This window comes from Garra rufa, chromosome 18, assembly GCF_049309525.1.
Source record: "Garra rufa chromosome 18, GarRuf1.0, whole genome shotgun sequence".
NCBI lineage: Eukaryota > Metazoa > Chordata > Actinopteri > Cypriniformes > Cyprinidae > Garra > Garra rufa.
In genome coordinates this window covers 7,481,863-7,503,068 of record NC_133378.1, presented here as the reverse complement: position 1 = coordinate 7,503,068, position 21,206 = coordinate 7,481,863, and the positions used below count along the sequence as shown (strand labels likewise).

The 21,206-nt window shown below is 35.9% G+C and overlaps 1 protein-coding gene across 1 annotated transcript in view; it reads right to left on the bottom strand.

Moving 5' to 3' along the window:
* zbtb46 (zinc finger and BTB domain containing 46) overlaps positions 1–20,888 on the bottom strand; it is a 103,070-nt gene extending 82,182 nt beyond the window's left edge. The window contains exon 1 of the mRNA XM_073823421.1: positions 20,659–20,888. The gene's annotated coding sequence lies outside the window, so the exon portion shown is untranslated. The remainder of the gene's footprint in view (positions 1–20,658) is intronic.
* Between the last annotated feature and the right edge of the window lie 318 nt (positions 20,889–21,206).

Sequence of the window (21,206 nt, the reverse complement as noted above, 5' to 3'; positions counted from 1 at the left end):
AATAGATAGAACGAAATAGAAAACAAACAATAGAATGAAAGATAGAATGAATCATAGAAAGATGATAGAACGATAGAATGATAGAACGAACGATAGAGTGATAGAACAATAGATAGAACCAATAATAGAATGAATCACAGAATGACAGAACAATACAAAGAACGAACGATAGAACATCAATAGAATGAATGATAGAACAATAGATAGAATGAACGATAGATAGAACGAACAATAGAACAAACGATAGAGCGACAGAACAATAGATAGAATGAAGGATAGAACAAAAGATTTTGATAGAACAAAAGATAGAATGATAGAACAACAGATAGAACGAATGATAGAACAATAGATAGAATGAACGATAGAACGATAGATAGAACGAACAATAGAACAAACAATAGAACAAACGATAGAGCGATAGAACAATAGATAGAATGAACGATAAAAAGATTTTGATAGAACAAAAGATAGAATGAATCATAGAATGATAGAACAATTGATAGAACGAACGATAGAACAATAGAACGATATATAGAACGAATGATAGAATGATAAATAGAACGACAGAACGAATGATAGAACAATAGATAGAACGAATGATAGAATGATAGATAAAATTAATGATAGAACGATAGATAGAACGAATGATAGAACGATAGATAGAACGATAGATAGAACTAATGATAGAATGATAGATAAAATTATAGAACGATAAAAAGAACGAACCATACAACAAATAATAGAACGATAGATAGAATGAACGATAGAACAAACGATAGAGCAATAGAACAACAGATAGAATGAACGATAGAACAAAAGATTTTGATAGAACAAAAGATAGAATGATAGAACAATAGATAGAACGAATGATAGAACGAACAATAGAACAAATGATAGAGCGATAGAACAATAGATAGAGCAAACAATAGAATGAATCAGAATGATAGAACAATAGAATGAACGATAGAAAGAAAGAACGGTAGAACAAACGATAGAGCGATAGAATGGACAACAGAACGATAGAACAAACGACAGAATGAAAGAACAACAGATAGATAGATATATAGATAGATAGATACTCTCAAAATCTGTTTCTCTAAGGATCTCTTTAAAAGTGTGATTTACCAGGCTTTTAAAATTCCAGATTAAACACACACACACACACACACACACACACACACTGGTTTACATGTTTTATGGGGACATTCCATAGGCGTAATGGTTTTTATACTGTACAAACCGTATTTTCTATCGCCCTAACCCTACCCTACACCTAAACCTAGCCCTCACAGGAGATTGTGCAAACTTTTACTTCCTCAAAAAAACTCATTGTGCATGATTTATAAGCCTGTTTCCTCATGGGGACCTGAGAAATGTCCCCACAAGGTCAAAATTTACTGGTATTCCTATCCTTGTGGGGACATTTGGTCCCCACAACGTGATGAATACCAGGTACACACACACACACACACACACACACACACACACACACACGCACACGCACACGCACACACACACACACACACACACGCACACGCACACGCACACACAAACAAACATGTCCTGGCATGAGGTGTCTGTCAGGAAGCTAATTGTCATAATCAGGAACACTGGCTCCTGTCAATGACTCAGAGAGAGAAATGGAGAGAAAGAGAGAAAGAGAGAGAGAGGTGCAGGTGGACAGAAAGGAGGGGGTGTCTGTAGCGTGACTGCTGGGCTGTCAACTAAACATTGGCATCCTTCTGAAAACCATCCGTACTGGATAACCCCTAACTAACAGCTCGCCAAATACTCAACTGACGGGGAGAGAACAGGAGGGGGTGGCAGAGAACAGAGACAGATAGACGTGAAAGAAAGAAACTGCACAGAGGAAAACTACATGACCTCACAGATTATTAATGAACCGTTGCCCCTCTTCAAATCGCTGATCGTGACATAAAAAAACATTTTTGGTCTTTATAAAGCAGGTGTGTGAATTCTCTGCAACTAACATCATTAATACAGAACTTCAAAAGTAAGTTTCTGAACACTCTCTCATCTGCCATTGGTCAGGCAAACGCACAGCCCCGCCCCCAACTCACGTGATTGGTTGAGCCGCTGTGTTGCTGTGTTGGGCTGGTCAGATGCTCAAACAAATGTTTCCATGTTTTGAAAGCAGCCTAGAGTCACAGTGTTTATGCTTTTCTGGGAAATCACCTTCAAATGCCTTAATTATAGTTGAGTCCACATATTAAAAAAAGATATTTCAACATCCAAGATTACATAATTCTCAAGTCCTTCACTAGCAACTGTTGTGAGCAGCACACAAGGAAAAAACACTGGGAAAACTTAATGAAGTGTTTGCAAGAACTGTTGCTTCATCTGAATGGTTGCGGCATTTGCTATTATTTTTAGCAACATGTTTTATGTACCAGGATTTAAGAAACATATTTACATTCTTCATTTAAACTTAGGTTGTCTGTACAAAAAAAAAATGGTTAAAAAGAAAGAAAGAAAAGATGACATTTAAATGTAGGATTACATATATAAATGTAAAATATCAGTAAGCTTAATATATATAAAATCATCATTTATTGGGTACTTTCAATTGGGAGATGGCTGTCCAGAACCCTAACCGCTAAATTTCAATGAATGAAAATGATATTGAAATCATTTTTGCATTTTATTACTTTGTTGTTTTTAAAAATATCTAAAAATAAAAAATAATAAAAAATAGATATATATATTTTTCTTTTTTTTTTCTTTGTAAATTAAGAAAATTTAGGTAAAAAAAAAAAAAGGTGTCCCACATTTTTCATGTCACTACCGAAACAGTGTATGTTTTAGTCCATTGGCTGAGACTGAATTTAACATTTATACATTTATGATCAGGAAATATTTATGTGTCACTCTCTCTCATGGCTACACAGTGAGTAGATAGGCCTCAAAATGATAAAAAATCATGTAACTTAAAAGAATGTCACTATCAAACACCATTTTTCTATAATTAAACACACTTTTTTGGAAGCTATTTCATAACATAACACAAGTTTTAGTATTGACATTTTTTGGGTGTTCTTCCATATAATTGTCACTATTGTAACAGTCACGACCGAAACATGTCATCATTGATTCAGTAATGACAAAAGGGAAAACATAATCCTCATAATTGGGGGAAATAAACAGTTTTCGTACAATTTTTTGGTATTTTAGTATGTTTTAGTATGTGGTAGTTGTAGTAATGTGATGTGGTTGCTACCAAAACATTACTGTCACTACCGAAAATATGCAGTCACTACAAAAACATGGGATGTTTTGTCAAAAATAAAGTATACTGAATTATCAACTAATCAAATTATCAAACTAATAAATCCTTAACTTTGAAATCAGTATGATCAACTTTTTCCCTTTTACAAAGAATAATTAGATTCAAAATACAACAAATCTCATAAATTAAACTTGAAATATTTTTTAAATTGTAATTGTTATTGATTTACCTCTGAAAAAAGTTTAATAAAATAGCAAAAACATATATTCACAAGGTAGATGTAAACAAAAATTTAATAGATCGATATAATTAAATTATATATTACTGTGTTTCAGTACATTTGGGGAGAGGACAAATATTCCAAAACTTTCTGAAAATACAATATGAGAATTAACTGCACAATTACTAGAAATGTTTTATATGTACAATTTGCATACATATAAAATTTGTGGAAAAAGACTGTAACTTTGAACAAATTCTGCAGAATGACCTATATATATATATATTTTTTAATTTCTATGTAAAACTTCTAAGGATAAAACAATATAAATTTACATACATAAAATATTAATTTTAAACAATAATCTTAAATTAAGCATATTTTACCACGCCTCTAACTAATTATTTTTCTTGTTTAAAAAAAAAAGCTCACTAAATACTATCCAATTTACAAATACATCAATCAATTACATTTTATTTTATTTATTTATTTATTTTATTTTATTTTATTATATTATTTTTTTTTTTTTTTTTTACAAAAAAAAAAAAAACCTGGACCACAAGACCAGTCATAAGGGTCATATTTTTTAAATTTAGATTTATACATAAAAAATGAAACAATAAAGGAATAAATCAGCTTTATATTCATGTATGGTTTGTTAGGATAGGACAATATTTGGCCAAGATACAACTATTTGAAAATCTGGAATCTGAGGGTGCAAAAAAAAAAAAAAAAAAAAAAAACCTAAATATTGAGAAAATCGCCTTTAAAGTTGTCCAAATGAAGTTCTTAGCAATGCATATTACCAATCAAAAATTACGTTTTGATATATTTATGGTAGGAAATGTACAAAATATCTTCATGAAACATGATCTTTACTTAACATCCTAATGATTTTTGGCATAAAAGACAAATTGATAATTTTGACCCATACAATGTATTTTTGGCTATTGCTACAAATATACCCGTGCGCCTTAAGACTGGTTTTATGGTCCAGCGTTATATTTAAATTTAGGACTACATATTTAAATGAGTATAATTTAATGTTTAATAAACCACACAACAACAAAGGTTTACATTTTAAAGTAATGCATCCACATTTACATTGTTGAAAAATGTAAATAAAAATATCATATTTTTGATTAGATTTGACTTTTTGTTCGTTTCTATTCTAGCAAACATTTCTAAAGATAAAACAATATAAATTTACACCAATTAAAGATCAACTTTAAACAACGTATTTTAAATTGCCTCTAATTGTTTTCTTGTTTCAATCTCACTAAATTAATGATTAAATCAAGAAATTAAAATTCTTTACATTAATTTTACATTATTTGTCTTTCAAAGTAAAACAGGTCTTGTTGCAGGTATGTTGTGCTGAAAAAAAAAAAAAAGAGCTAAAAATATTAAGAAGCGCAAGCCGCAATACCGTCCTAAACTCTCTCACTCTGTGGCAGTGTCATCTTTATCGCTAAGCTCTATATTGACTTCTATGATCAGTGTTTGTGTCACACAGGGGCATTTTCACGCCTTTGTCTTCTGTCTGCTGAGGACTGGGGGGAGAAAATGAAGAGAAACACAACTGTGGCTATACTTAGTCGGTTTGACCATTTGTAATCACAACATGAGAAAGAAAGAAAGAAAAGTGAGCGAATGAGCCAGACAGAAAAGAGAGAGAGAGAATGAAAGTCCACTAGATTAGCAATCGTGTGGGTCTTACAAGTCTTATAACAGATTCTAATGCATTTTATATTAACCCATAAAACATTATGTATCAACTTCCTCAAGGCTGATATGACCCTACTAAATAATTCATTATCTCTAAGAGCTTCTTTTGTTTCATATTTGATAATCAAGTATAGCTTAACAATAGCCAGTGTTTTTACCCAGGCTTGTGTTGCCATGGCAACCACGAGTGTGGCCAAGAGTCAACCCTGTCACCAGACGCTTCGCTCCTGTCCCATACTGTCTGTTTCTCCTTCTTTTGTACATTTCCCCATACGACGCAGCGAATCGCGGCGAACGCCTCAGGTGTCACCTGCCGAACGGCAGAGGCTAGTGTCGCTCGGCCGAAATATGCGAGCGATGTATAAGCGGCAACATGCTGCATGTAGGAATAACAGGGCTAGCGTGTTGCTCTGGTGATCACGATCGTTCTGCGACACCGCCCACCTCACAAACCTAATTTTAAAGAAAGTCACACATTCCCACGTTGTGAGGTGGCGGTATCGAGTGTCCAACCAACACTTTCTCTGATCAACCCCTTGGGTGGGATGGGAGGGGGAGAGGACCTTCGTTTCTTTCTTTCCCTCTCATATCGTTTTTAGAAAGCAAAAAGGCCCAAAAAATACAGCGATAGTACCTTGTGTTTTTAACCATGAATAAATTCTCTATATATAAAAAACACCTACATTTTTTGCAAATGATGAAGTTGGTGGGGGATGTTAGAAAGTAGAAAAATATAAAAAATAAATAAAAAAATAAATGCATACATAAAATATAATTACATTTCACTTAATAAAATAAAGCAATCGAAAATTCCTAAATTCACTAAATTTTATTAGATTTATGATTAAAACTAGAAAAAAAAGTCAAGAAAGCAAAAAACACACACAACAGCCACATTTTTTTGCAAATGATGAAGTCGGTGGGGGCTCTTAAAAGATCTGAAAAGTTCAGGGGGAAGAATAAAAAAATAAAATAATGAAAAATAAAAAAATAAATTAAAAAAAATAAAATAAATAAAATACTATTAAATTACATTTAATGACATGAAATAAAATAAAATAAAATAAAGCTCACACTAAAAAATTAAGAAAGCAAAACGGCCCATCAAATACAGTGATGACACACACACACACACACACACACACACACACAAAGTCGGTGGGGGCTCTGAAAAGTTCAGGGAAAGAAAATAATAAAGTAAAATAAAACAGGCACATTTTTTGCAAATGATGAAGTCGGTGGGGGATCTGAAAAAAAAATATATATAAAAAATGAACTAAAAAATGACAATAAAATAAAATACTATTAAATTACATTTAATAAAATAAAGCTCTCTCGAAAATTCCTTAGAATAAAGCTCACTAAATTTTATTAGATTTACAATTAAAACTAGAAAATAAAATAAAAATTAGGAAAGCAAAAAGGCCCATCAAATACAGTGATGGCACCTTGTGTTTTTAGCCATGAATAAATTAAAACACACAAAAAAATACCCACATTTTTTTTTTTTTGCAAATGATGAAGTCGGTGGGGGCTCTGAAAAGGTCTGAAAAGTTCAGGGAAAAAAAATTATAAAATAAAAAATAAATAAAATAAAATAAAATACTATTAAATTACATTTAATAAAATAAAATAAAGCTCTCTCGAAAATTCCTCAGAATAAAGCTCAATAAATTTTATTAGATTTATGATCAAAACTAGAAAATAAAATAAAAATTAGGAAAGCAAAAAGGCCCATCAAATACAGTGATGGCACCTTGTGTTTTTAGCCATGAATAAATTAAACACACACACACACACACACACACACACACACACACACACAAATGTCAGTGGGGGCTCTGAAAAGTTCAGGGAAAGAAAATAATAAAGTAAAAATAAAATAAAATAAAATACTATTAAATTACATTTAATAAAATAAAATAAAGCTCACTCGAAAATTCCTCAGAATAAAGCTCACTACGTTTTATTAGATTTACAATTAAAACTAGAAAATAAAATTAATAAAGCAAAAAGGCCCAAAAAATACAGCCATAGTACCTTGTGTTTTTAACCATGAATAAATATATATATATATATATATATATATATATATATATATATATATATAAATGATGAAGTTGGTGGGGGCTGCCAGAGTGTGCTAGGGGGTCTAAAAAGTTTAGGGGAAAAAATATAAAAAATAAATTTAATTTAATTTAATTTAATAAAATAAAATAAAGCTCACTAATTTTAATAGATTTATGATTAAAACTAGAAAATAAAAATTAGGAAAGCAAAAAGGCCCATCAACTACAGTGATGGCACCTTGTGTTTTTTTTGGCCATGAATAAATTAAAACACACACACACACACACACACACACACACACACACACACACACACACACACACACACACACACACACACACACACACACAACACACACATTTTTTTTGCAAATGATGAAGTCGGTGGGGGATCTGGAAAAAATGAAATAAAAAAAAATACAATAAAATAAAATACTATTAAATTACATTTAATAAAATAAAATAAATCTCACTCGAAAACTCACTAAATTTTATTAGATTTACGATTAAAACTAGAAAATAAAATAATAAAATTAGTAAAGCAAAAAGGCATATCAAATACAATGATGGCACCTTGTGTTTTCAGCCATGAATAAATTAAACACACACACACAAAAAATACCCACATTTCTTTTTTTTTCTTTTTTTTGCAAATTATGAAGTCGGTGGGGGCTGTCAGAAGGAAAATAATAAAATAAAATAAATACTCGCTAGACAATTCCCAGGAATAAAGTTCAATAAATGTTATTAGATTTATGATTAAAACTAGAAAAAATAAAAATAAAAATAAAAATTAAGAAAACACAAAGGCCAAAAAAAAAATGTTTTAGCCATGAATAAAAAAATAATAATAATAATAATTGTTTTGCAAATTAAGAAGTCGGTGGGGGCTGCCAGAGTGCACTAGGAGGTCTTAAAAGTTAAAGGGAAAAAAAAAATTATATATATTTTAATAAAATAAAATAAAGCTTACTCAAAAATTCTCAAAAATAATCTTGTTTTGTTTTTATGTTTTTAGATTAATGATAAAAACTAGAAAATAAAATTAAGAAAGCAAAGATGCCCATTAAATATATGTTTTAGCCATAAATAAATGGAAAAAAAAAGCACATTTAAAGTTCACTAAATGAGATTAGAGTCATGGTTAAAACTAGAACATAAAATAAAAAAATTAAGAAAGCAAAAAGCCCCATAAAATACAGTAATGGCCATTAAAAAAATAAAAAGAATAAATAAAATGAATAAAGGTAACTGAAAAGATTTCCCAAGAATATAGCTTATTAAATCTTATTAGATTTATGATTAAAATGAGAAAATAAAATAAAAATTTAAGAAGCAAAATGGCCCATAAAATACAGCAATAAAAATAAATAAACAAACAAATAAACAAACAAAAAAATAAATAAATAAATAAAAATAGGGGTGGCCAGAGGGTGCTAGGAGTCTGAAAAGTTCAGAAAAAATTCCATCTTACATATTTTTTCTACTAAAGTAAACTGATCTTGTTTTAGGTATGTTCAGATATTTATACCGAAAATATGAAATTATTAATTAAAAAGTCACAGTATCTTAACTGACCCTAAACTTTGTCATTTCATTTTACAAAAATAAAAAGGCCCTTAAAAATACTTTAAAAAATAAAACACACACACACTTTTGAAAATTATGAAAATCTGTGGAAGCTGCCAGAGGGTGCTACGAGCTCTGAAACATTCAAAAAAAAAAAAAAAAAATAAATAAATAAATAAATAAATAAAAAAAAAAAAAATAAATAAATAAATAAAAAAAAAAATAAAATAAAATAATAATAATAAAATAAAATAAAATAAAATAAAATAAAATAAAAACAATGTTCATCTCTAACCCATTCCTCACTAAAGCAAGTTAATGAGGGTACTGGAAAGTCTGAAAATTTTGATTAAAAAAAATACAAAAAAATACAAAATAAAATAAAATACCCCAAAGTGTGTCACAATGTTCACAGCTAACCCATTCGTCCGTAATATAATTGCAGCACAAACTTTCCCATGCAGCTTGGCACTGCTGCTCGCTCACCTGGCAGTGGGGGTGTTCAGTCTCAGAGAGCGGGGCGTGGAGCTGGAACCAGAGTGAGATCAGGCCTCTTATTTAATCTAGGTAGAAAAGAGAAATGGGGCCACGGAGGGCACACCTGTACCATTTCCAACACCCCTTATCCAGGACTAACAATCGAGCACACACTGGACTGAGGAGGGACGAAAAGCCGAATCTGGGGATGAAGGTGTCAAGCATGAAGGACGCAGTCCGTAACTGACTGACATTGTCAACATGGGTTTTGCAGAACATTATTCACACTGCAATTTTTGCGTATTGTCACAGTGTGCAAATCCAAGTTGTTATTGAAGCACTCTGACAACTGACAAGACAGGGTAAAATTACAGCGAAAGCGGCAGTCCCAGGTTTCTGCCCGCGCAATCGCTTCCATCACATTCGAGAGTTTCCCATACGAGACACTCATCCCTCCACCACAAATGTACCTCTTCACCGTGATGAATATTTCATGCTCTGATGGCACTTTTAAGACAGAACTAATTAACGAAAACTAGTTGATCTGGCATACGTTAAATCAGTTCAATTAAAACCACGCAGACAAACGCTACATGCTAATAGCAGGAGCCGCGGAATAATTGTATGTTGAGGGGGAAGTGCTGAATGTTAAACAGGCCCCGTTAACAGCACTTTAGCACTTGGCGATGAACTCCTCTCAGGATTACACCGACCCTTGATAATGGACTAATGCAGATCGGCACATCACACAATACATTTGGAAAAAACAGAGGCCTTCCGATGGCAGTGACATACACTATATTGCCAAAATTATTGGGACACCCCATTCAAATGAATAGGTTTGACTACTGTAGAAATTTCCATGGGTACAAATCCTAATGTTTAAGCATATAATGATATTCTAGGGGATTGTGTTCTTCTAATTTGATAGCAACAGCTTTGACAGGACTCTTATTCTAACATGACAATGCCTCTGTGTATAAAGCAAGGTTCAAAAGGAAATGATTGATTCAGTCAATGTGGAAGAACTTGACTGAATACCTCTGGTGTGACTTTAAATGCAGACCTTGAGCCAAAAACTCATCACCAAACACCAATGACTTGTAACTATGGGTCACTATGGGACACTTCCAAAAGGGTTGCAACAGAGATGGAAATACAATTTATAAATACATGAATTGTTTCCATCTTTGTTGCCACAGTTTTGGAAGTGCCTTTTTCTGTTCTAAAGAAGGGGGTGTCCCAATACTTTTGCCCATATAGTGTATGTACAAGTCATTGGTGTTTGGTGATGAGTTTTTGGCTCAAGATCTGCATTTAAAGTCACACCAGAGGTGTTCAGCTGAGATTAGCACTTTGCTTTCTGCAGACCAGTCAAGTTCTTCCACTTTCACACTGACTGAATCAATCATTTCATTTTGAACCTTGCCTTATACACAAAGGCATTGTCATGTTAGAATCGAAGGGTCCTTACAAAACTGTTGCTGTAAAATTAGAAGCACGCGATCCCCTAAAATATCATTATATGCTTAAACATTAAGATTTGTACTCATGGGAATGACTAAATTAGTCAAACCTGTTCATTAGAAGGGGGTGTTCCAATACTTTTGGCAATATAGTGTATCTGCTGCCTGTGCGGATCTGACTCTGACATCGCACACTGAATTAAATCCAGTTGGGGATTTGGGAACTTGAGCCATATGCACCACGAACTTAAACCAACTTCGACTTTTGGTTTGGGAATTTTCTAAGCTCACATTTAGATGCAGATCTAGACGGTCTTGAAGAAAGGAAACCTTCAACCCTGACAATGATTACAATGGCTTTCTGAAATTCACAGCGAGGAGGAAAAGCGCTCTGTGGTATTGTGGGGTAAATGTGTTAGCGCTGGGAGTGTCTCCACCCTCCCTTAATGGTTAGCTCTTGGCAGACAAGATGGGATGAAAAGTATAGAGACAGACTAAACCATCTTCTGAAAAATAAACAGAGCTTTTAAGAGACAGACAAAAGTGCCATGGAAAGTGGACAACCGACTGTCCGACGATTCACCTGAGAACGTTTGAAATGGTAATGCCTTTCCCGTGCAAAACTGAATGCTAACATAAACCGGTTTTCTTTGTTTGCTCTGTCATTTTTTGTCGTATCTCAATTGCAGCTCCTTGACAGAAACGGTTTTCACTGAAGAGCCAAATTTGTTAAAATACTTCCTTATTCAAGCTTAATACTCAGAGACGACTGTAAGTAAGACAAAAATTTTAGGCGGATTTTCTTAAAACCTGAAATGTCTGTGTGCTGCTTTCAAAACATTGCTCTGTTTGTTTAAACATCTTGACCTGACCGGTACAGCCACATTGACTGAGTTTGGGGCGGGACTATCTGTTTGTCCAAACCATGGGACATCGGGGGTCTGAAAATAATTTGAAAATAATTTCCGCAGCTCTGGTTGGTGTAGAAATTACACACTTCAGCTGCTCTTGCTCCTCAGGCGTTTCTCCAGAGAAAAGACCCTAGTAATCTCACATATGTCTCCTTAAATGATTCTCAAGACAATTTCAAAAGCTGAGATTTCAAGCTGTTTCGCTGTGTAAAAACCACAGTGTTGCTAGGTAGGATACATATGCGGTTGCTTACTGGATCAATGAAACGATGGGGTTTGTTAATATCCTTAAAAGGATAGTTCACCCAAAAATGAAAATTCTGTCATTAATTACTCACCCTTATGTTGTTCCAAACCTGTAAGACCTTTGTTCGTCTTCGGAACACAAATTAGGATATTTTGGACGTGTGAAAGTGGTAGGACCCTTGCTGTCTATGCAGGATCAGAAAGCTCTTAGATTTCATCAAAAATATCTTAATTTGTGTTCTGAAGATAAACGAAGGTCTTATGGGTTTGAAATGACATGAGGGTGAGTAATTAATGACATGATGGGTTAATACATGATGGGTTATTTTTGAGAAATGATTTTTGGGTGAACTCACCCTTTAAACCTAATCGGGAACTGTAGTATTTGTGATGCTTAAATTAGCATTCATCACAAACTACTGGATTTATATGATGAGTGTACTATGATTAAAAGCCCCAACAAATATGTTGTAAACTAAAATACTACATGTCGAATGACAAGTGTTAAAGGGATAGTTCACACAAAAATGGAAATTACCCCATGATTTACTTGCCCTCAAGCCATCCTATTTCAGATTAATACAATCTGAGTTATATTAAAAATGTCCTGGCTCTTCCAAACTTTATAATAGCAGTGAATGGGTGTTGAGATTTTGAAGGCCAAAAAAAGTGTGTCCATCCATCATATAAAGTTAATAAAGGCCTTCTAAAGTGAATCGATGCCTTTGTGTAAGAAAAATATCCATATTTACAACTTTATAAACCATAATCTCTAGCTTCTGCTAACTGTCAGTCCAACGGATGACGTAGGACGCAGCCATAGTGTAAGAATATGTCTCATGAGAAGCAAGTTTTGCTTAGAGGAAAGGAAAACCAGTCTCCTCTTGATTTATATCGAAATCTTATGACATTTTTCTTTACAAATCTTCATTTTTAACTTTTAACTAATTTGTGAGACCAGTGTTTTTTGCTCTCTCCACTGTGCTTCTATGTGTCGACATCCTACGTCATCTTCTGAAACGCCACTCTCTCGAACGTACAACAGTATTAAATATGTATTAAATAGGGATATTTTTCTTACACAAATGCATTGATTCATTTCAGAAGGCCTTTATTAACCCCTGGAGCCATGTGGAGTGCTTTTTATGATGGACAGATGCACTGTATTGGATTTCAAAATCTCAACAGCCATTCACTGCCAATATAAAGCTTGGAAGAGCCAGGACTCAGGACATTTTTATGTAAGGTTTTATAAAGTTTTAAATATGGTTATGTTTCTTATACAAATGCATCAATTTGTTTCAGAAGGCCTTTATTAACCCCTGGAGCTGTGTAGAGTACTTTTTATGATGGATGGATGCACTTTATTAGACTTCAAAATCTTAACACCCATTCACTGGCATTATAAAGCTTGGAAGAGTCAGGGCATTTTTTTAATAGAACTCTGAATGCATTTGTCTGAAAGAAGAAAGTCATATACACCTAGGATGGCTTGAGAGTAAGTAAATCATGAGGTAATTTTTTGGATGAGCTATCCCTTTAAGTCTGAAAATATAACTTTAACCTTGTCATCACATACCCTTAATGTGTGAAACATGAGGTAAAATAAGTGTGAAAACACGCAAAGAATGCATAATCCGTTGGGATAAATGAATATTGTGCTGTGACATTATGTGGGTATATAAACTGTAAACTTGTATCATAATCAGGGTTGCCAAATCCAGTTTTCCTAATAAATTTGCTACTTTTAACTATTGCCACGGGTAGATTTTTTCTGGGTTAATGTTTTGACAGAATGTGTAAATTATATTTGACTGAAAAGCTTGTATTGATTTTATTTTTTTTACTGCACCAGTTTATATTCTACCACTTATCAAACTGTGCTTAATTACTGTTAGGGAGCCTGTGTGCAAAAATGTCAGAACAAGATCTTAAAACTTGCTAAACATTTAGAATATTTACGAATAATAAAGGACTACCACCCCGACAATGGATTTTGCTCACCAGCTGTCAATACTAAGGGACTTTGTTGACGAAAACAGACTATTTATACAAATAACTCTATACAGTGATGAAATTGAAAGCACTATTTATAAAGAATATTAGTGACTAATATATGTGTTTTAGTTATCTAAGGGTGTGTTCACTTGGTTCATTTGGTCCGGACCAAAAAGAAAAATTCTATATTTGGTCCAGGACTGCTTAGTGTTCACACTGGTATTTTTAACAGCGGACCTAAAGATACTGAACCTAAAGGCATAGTGATATGTTCACAACCTGATTGGTTGGGTTGAATGACGTAGGCCTATATTTCATGACGGACACTCCAAACAAACCCATGCAACTTAAGACGGCATGTGCTCAAAGAGAAAGTTTGAATGGCAGTTTGTGTAAATACGAATGAGCGATTTGAATCTCTCAGTTCAAGTGTGACGTCACACTGTCCTCATAACACAAATGTGTGACACTACTACTGTCACACATACATGCCAGTAAGTTTCATAGTTACAATATGTGAATCCTCATTTAACACTTCGAAGCATTCGAAGCTCAGCAGGGATGTACATTAGATAAAGTCTGCTTACTCTAAACCCCTAATCAGCAAGTTAAAGGGGCTGAAGAGGATGAAGACAAGTATGGTTTTAACTGGTGAGGGTTAGCATACCTCCCCGTGTGTAAACATCCTGTATTTAAGACCACGTGTGGTCAGAAAGTAAGCCAGAAACGACCGAGCGTGACAGGGGCGGGGGTGCTGTAAACGAGTTTGTGTGTGCGTGTGTTTGTTACTTTTCAAACCCAAACCCAGCAATACGTGACGATTTAGGAACCACCGAGCTGGACTGGATTTCACCAGCAGACAGAGGAAGAGAAAGAGAGAGAGAATTACAGATTATACAAGGTGGACAAGAGCGCATGGAAAAAAAGAAGAGGAAAAAACAGAAACAAAAACCTCACAACCACATCCTCTTTTTCAGCCTAGGAGTGTAAAGCCCACTGCTAAGCGTCTGCCCAGGGTATGCTATCTCATTTCCAGGGGCTTTTTTTTTTTCACTCGGTTTCTCCCCCAGGGCTTTCCACACAGCCTGAGAGCCCCCACTGAAATATTCACAAGGCACCTGAGGACACAGGTCTTTGTGGGGCGGTTCCAGGGAGGTCGGCTCCGGTTTAACCCACACACCGAGCGCCTAATCTAGGGGGATGAACACATCTAAGTGGCTGATGAGCACAGCTGTCACTCCATACACACACACACACACACACACATACACAGCCCCCCAAACAGCTCTAGGGAGTGAAGCGCACCTGTATGCGTCCACGCTCACACAAAAGAACTCCTAGTTTTTTCGTAAGGGATGTTTGATTGCACATCTGGTGTGAGGGTGTAAAAATAAAATAAAAAATTTAAACGCAACAATTGTGTGTTGAACCCTCATGTTTGCATTTAGCGTTAAATATTAATGCGAGGCTTCATACTTTACAGATGTTTAATGCTAAGTGTGTTTTTAAGCTGATAAATCGAATATCGGGCTTTGTGTGGTCTTTAAAGTGAGGGGGAGAAGCCGGTCCCCAGTGTTGTAGCAGGTTCATGCTTTCTAACCTGTTACCCACACAACACAGCCCACAGCCCGGGGAGAGCAGCCATCTTCCACACACTCCACCCACACACACATACATACATACACACATACACACTCAGCTGTGTGTCGTGTCAGTTTGCACCCCCATACCCTGCCCCCCCATGCGCGCACACACACACACACACACGGACAGTTGAACTACCCCCTCTTTGTCTGTTTCTCTATCCCTCTGTACCATCAGCCACCTCCTCCCCCATATCTTGCCTTTCTGTGCAAATGTTCAGATTAACAACTGCAACCACCCTGAATAAACACTGCACTGCACTTTCTTGTTCAACTAACTGCTTGAACCTCCCTCAAGATACACTTGCACATTCACAGACATGTTAAACATGTATGCTTAAACATTATAGCAGTGCAAACAATTAAAACAAACTCCAACATGGTGGATTCCCTCATATAAAACGGTATAGTGTATTCATTAAGTTGAGCGTAACTTACATACATAATTTAGCACTTTATAAAGAATATTCAGGGTTAAATACGAGTTCTGTTCTTTTGGAAACATCTACGCTGTCATAGAAACTTTCAACTTTGAGGAGTTAAAGGAACACTCCACTTTTTTTGGAAATAGGCTCATTCTCCAACTCCCCCCGAGTTAATAAGTTGATTTTTACCGTTTTGAAATCCATTCAGCCGTTCTCCTGTTCTGGCGAAATCACTTTTAGCATAGCTTAGCATAGATCATTGAATCCTATTAGACCAATAGCATTGCGTTCAAAAATGACCAACGAATTTCCATATTTGTTGTATTTAAAACTTGACTCTTCTGTAGTTATATCGTGTACTAAGACCGGTGGAAATGTAAAGCTGCGATTTTCTAGGCCGATAAGATTAGGAACTACACTTCCATTCCGGCGTAATAGTCAAGGAAGTTTGCTGCCGTAAAAGGCCGAAGCAGGCGGAGTATTATCAGAAATGAGTTCCCAGCTAGTTTAGCATTTGCACATGTGCTGCGTGGTATTACTGCTCCTGCTTCGGCCTTATTATGGCAGCAAACTTCCTTGACTATTACACCGGAATGAGGGTGTAGTTCCTAATCTTATCAGCCTAGAAAATTGAAGCTTTGCATTTCCACCAGTCTTAGTACACGATATAACTACAGAAGAGTCAAGTTTTAAATAGGACAAATATCGCAACTCGTTGGTCATTTTTGAACGTGACGCTATTGGTCTAATAGGATTCAATGATCTATGCTAAGCTATGCTAAAAGTGATATCGCCAGAACAGGAGAACGGCTGAATGGATTTCAAAACGGTAAAACTCAACTTATTAACTCGGGGGGAGTTGGAGAATGAGCCTATTTCCAAAAAAAGTGGAGTGTTCCTTTAAACACAAAAAAATGTTGACAGAGTGGACTTACAGTGGAAGTCTACGGGGCATTTATTTGTTAAAGCATGGATGCATAATTAGTCCAACTCAGGCTCACTTGAAAAATTAGCCTGTGGTAATATTTCAGCAAAATTATATTAAATGTTTCACAACACCTTCAAAGTGAAATGCCCAGTGAGTCAATCTGGCAACATGAATATGGAAAACTTAAATTTAACAATGTTTTATTGTGTTGGTTGCTGCAGTTTGGAAATGAAACGTCCACTGAAAGGCCCTAAACGATTAACATCAGGTCACCTTTATTGATATGTAACCCTGGACTACAAACCCAGTCTTTAAGAAGCATGGGTTTATTTGTAGCAATAGCCAAAAATACATTGTATGGGTCAAAATTATCGATTTTTCTTTTATGGCAAAAACATTAGGATATTAAGTAAAGATCATGTTTTATGAAGATATTTTGCAAATTTTCTGCCGTAAATATATCAAAACTTAATTTTTGATTAGTGATATGCATGGCTAAGAACTAAGAAACTTTAAAGATGATTTTCTCAATATTTAGATTTTTTGAACCCTCAGATTCCAGATTTTCAAATAGTTGTATCTTGGCCTAAATACTGTCAAATCCTAGCAACCCAGACATCGATGGAAAGCCTATTTATTCAGCTTTCAGATGTATGTTTAAATCTAAATTTTGAAAAACTGACACTTATGACTGGTTTTGTAGTCCAGGGTCACATATAGTGCTTTATTCAATATAGATTGTTTTAAAGCACCTGCCGTGCTTGAATGTAACGTACCTTGTACACTAAACCTGACCCTAAACCTACCCGATAGTGTGAACAAAAGCAAATATGAGATAAAAAAGGCATTTGCTGAAGCAAATATGCCATTTTAGCTTGCTTCCAAGTCTTTGAGCTCTTTTATCAGTACTCGTTTTTTTCATGAGACTCAATGCAATGCTGCACCAGGTGCACTACAGAGTAAGTTTACTACATATGAAAAAAGTCTAACCAAAATCTTTTGGTAATAAAATATGACAAGTGCTCAAAGTTCAACTGTGTCAGAACAATTCATTTTGATAATGTCAGATAACTTCAATTGAAAAGTAAGTAATGGATTACATTCAACCAAAAACTCAGACAACTGTTTGTATGACGATATTTATAACTATCAATACTTCGTTGACCAATTACCAAGCAATGCTTAATTTTGATCAGTCTGTGGTGTAAAAAAAAAAAACACTTAAGCAAAACATGGTCAGGTCAAAGTGTCTGAATAACTTTTTGGTTATATATAGCATATAGAGTCCCTGTAATCATAATTTGTGTGAAAAGGAATAAAAGTTATTGGTGTTTTACCACCACTAGTGTTCATTTCAGATGCCTTTGTTAAATTATTCTCTGTGGTAATCGACAACAAGCTGACAATATTCTTTTAACAGCTTATCAAGTGCAGGTATGATATTTCGGCTTCATTAAAACAGTTCCTAGAACACAATGCTGCTCTTTACTCTTATTTCAGCCCCTCTCTTCCCTTTACCCCATGCAGTAGGAACCAGCTCCCCTCCCCTGCTTTCTGTTGACACAATACAGCCACACCTGTGAGGAAGTCAATATGCATAGTGGACCAGAGCCCCCCTCCTGTTTAAAATGTTCTCCTACTTATACACAAACACACACACGCACACGGATTCTCCATTAAACAAAAACACCTGGACGCAACCCTGACACGCAACACCAACACTGCCCTCTAGAACAAGAGCTCTTGCTAAAAAATACAAATACGGAGTGTGTGTGCACCAGAGAACAGTCATTTACACATTTGGCAGACGCTTTTATCTAAAGTGCCTTAAAAAGTATATTTATTAAGGTGTATTTTTAAGAGTTTGCCTGCTCAATGGGAATCACACCCCTGGTGCTGTTAGCTCTGTGCTTTACCAGTCAAGCTGCGGGAACACAATCACTACTTTTATGAGGAAAAATAAGAATCGCATTATAATTCTGTGGACTCTAATGGTAAGAAAAGAAAAGTCTAGGAACACATTACAGTTTAGTGCTTAATAACAGTTTGAACAGATAAAAAGATTGTATGAGAATCTATTGTCCTGATTCGGTCATGACCAAGTCACATGGTGTCAATAAATAATTCTAGACTACCTTAAAAGTACTGTTTTCCATCCTAGGAGAGAACGAAGGGTGGATAGGCTGTTCTGCAACAACGGACACCTGCCAGCTAACATTAAGATACATCACAATCTACATCTACAACAGATGTGAAGAATAAACAACGTCATTGTCATGTTAATTAATGTTTCAATTAAGGTCGTGAGACCTGGAGAAAACCTAAAAAGTGACTGGCAAAGGAAGTTGTCATGTTTCCACTGGCTTCATTTTGTGTAGATGGGCATGAGGACAGTTCCTTACATAACCAGTTCTTCTGCTCAACTGACTCATTTTTGCACTGCAGACAGTTACAATGCCATAAATACATGAATGTAATTTAAAAAGCGTGACTTGCGTTTTGTCGTAATGTAAGTTAAATGATCGCGGTTAATTTCACAAGTAAACGCGCGGACGTTGTTGTCAACAGTCTGACTTTAACATTTTCGCCAAATATGTTCAGCTAACCAATCAGAACAGAGTGCACCTGTAGCAAACAAGAGCCGACACTGCGCGAACAAATGTCATAATAATCAATACAGAGTGGCACGTTCTTTTGACAGACGCGCTGAATGATACATTGTTGCGCGTAACGTTCGATTCAAATGTATCAATTCTCAGACGCGCGTTCGAATTCTTTGTTGGCGTTTATCTGTTAACCCGCTGATGTTCCGCCGTCGGCGAGTCAAACAAGTGGGGTCGCTCCCCTTAAAACCAACCCGTCAGCGAGGAGAAAATGGAGGAAGACGGAACTGACCAGCTTTAAGGGGGCAGACGAGGGGAAAGAAAAAATGACAATAACCCGAAGAGCAGCAGCGCTAGTGTCACCTAACGCTTCCCTCAGCGAACACTCGAATATACTCCGCTCTCCTCAAGTTGTGGGAAGTATTAGGCTCCGAGCCCATTGATTCAATTATGCATGACATGAAATAATAAAAGTGAGTCCTAAAAAAAAAGAAATCCCCTTCCCTTTTCTGGTAGTAGGTTTAGGGTGTTGACGCAGCAGAAATTTCCAGCTGGAGAAATTCCCCTTTTGGATGTTAAATGAGGGGAGGAGAGTGGGGTTAAGCCCTTGGCTGGCAAAGCTGAGCTTTTCATTTAAATACCACTAGTCCACCACATGCACTGACCCCCCAAAGGACACGATTTCAGGATTAAAACTGTTATAACACAACCACCATTAAGTTCCTAACGCTGAAATGTGAAGTTGCGTTGATAAGACAAAACAGAAAGTCTCCCATCAGTCCAATAAAAGTCTATCCTGAATGAATGACTGCACATCTGACAGCTGTTCGCGGCGTGTGCATCATCTGTCATGAACGCGTTCTCACCTGGAGACGTCAAACAGGTTGCTGTCACGCAGTCTACCTCAATGACGTGAAAATAACACAATCGCGCCGGCCTCGCGGAAACTCACAACTTGAGCTCACCTGAATACCTGTGTTGAGCCGCGAGCTCATGTCTCTGCCATACATCCAGATGACAAGTCAAGTATGATTGTAAAAAGCGCTGAGAGTGAAGCCTGCGCGGTGGTCAGACTCAGAAGGGAGGAAGTGCTGTTAGAGACAGAGTGGAAAGGTGAGAGAGGCATACCTGTTAACCCATGAGTTCTGGGGGAGCGCGATGTCGATGCTTTGGAGCTCCAGTATTTCGCCCGTGACAGCTTTGAGAGAGTGAGCACGTCAACAATGTCAGCAGTCAGCTGGGAGACGCGCGTGTGTCGGTCAGCGTAATTCCCCTGCTCGCTGTCTCCCTCTCTCCACGCTCGTCTTTTTCTGTAATTCTCCCTCCCCTGCTTTTCCGTGTCTCGGTATCAGGAACCAACCTCCCCCTCTGTGTGTGTGTGTGTGTGTGTGTGTGTGTGTGTGTGTGTGTGTGTGCGTCTCTCTCTCTCTCTAGCTCTCGCTCTCTCGACTGAGAGTCAAATACAGGAAATGAGGCAACATAAACGCACGCATCCACCATCAAACCCTGGACAGCTCCAGCTGAACTCGTACAGCCATGAAGCCTCCGGGTCAATTATGAATATACAGAGGGCAACATGTCCACCTTATTAGTATAAAGATACTTAGCGTGCTAATAAGACAGGTGGAATACGAGGGGATTTAATTTGGACTTTGCAACTTCAAAATAAATAAATA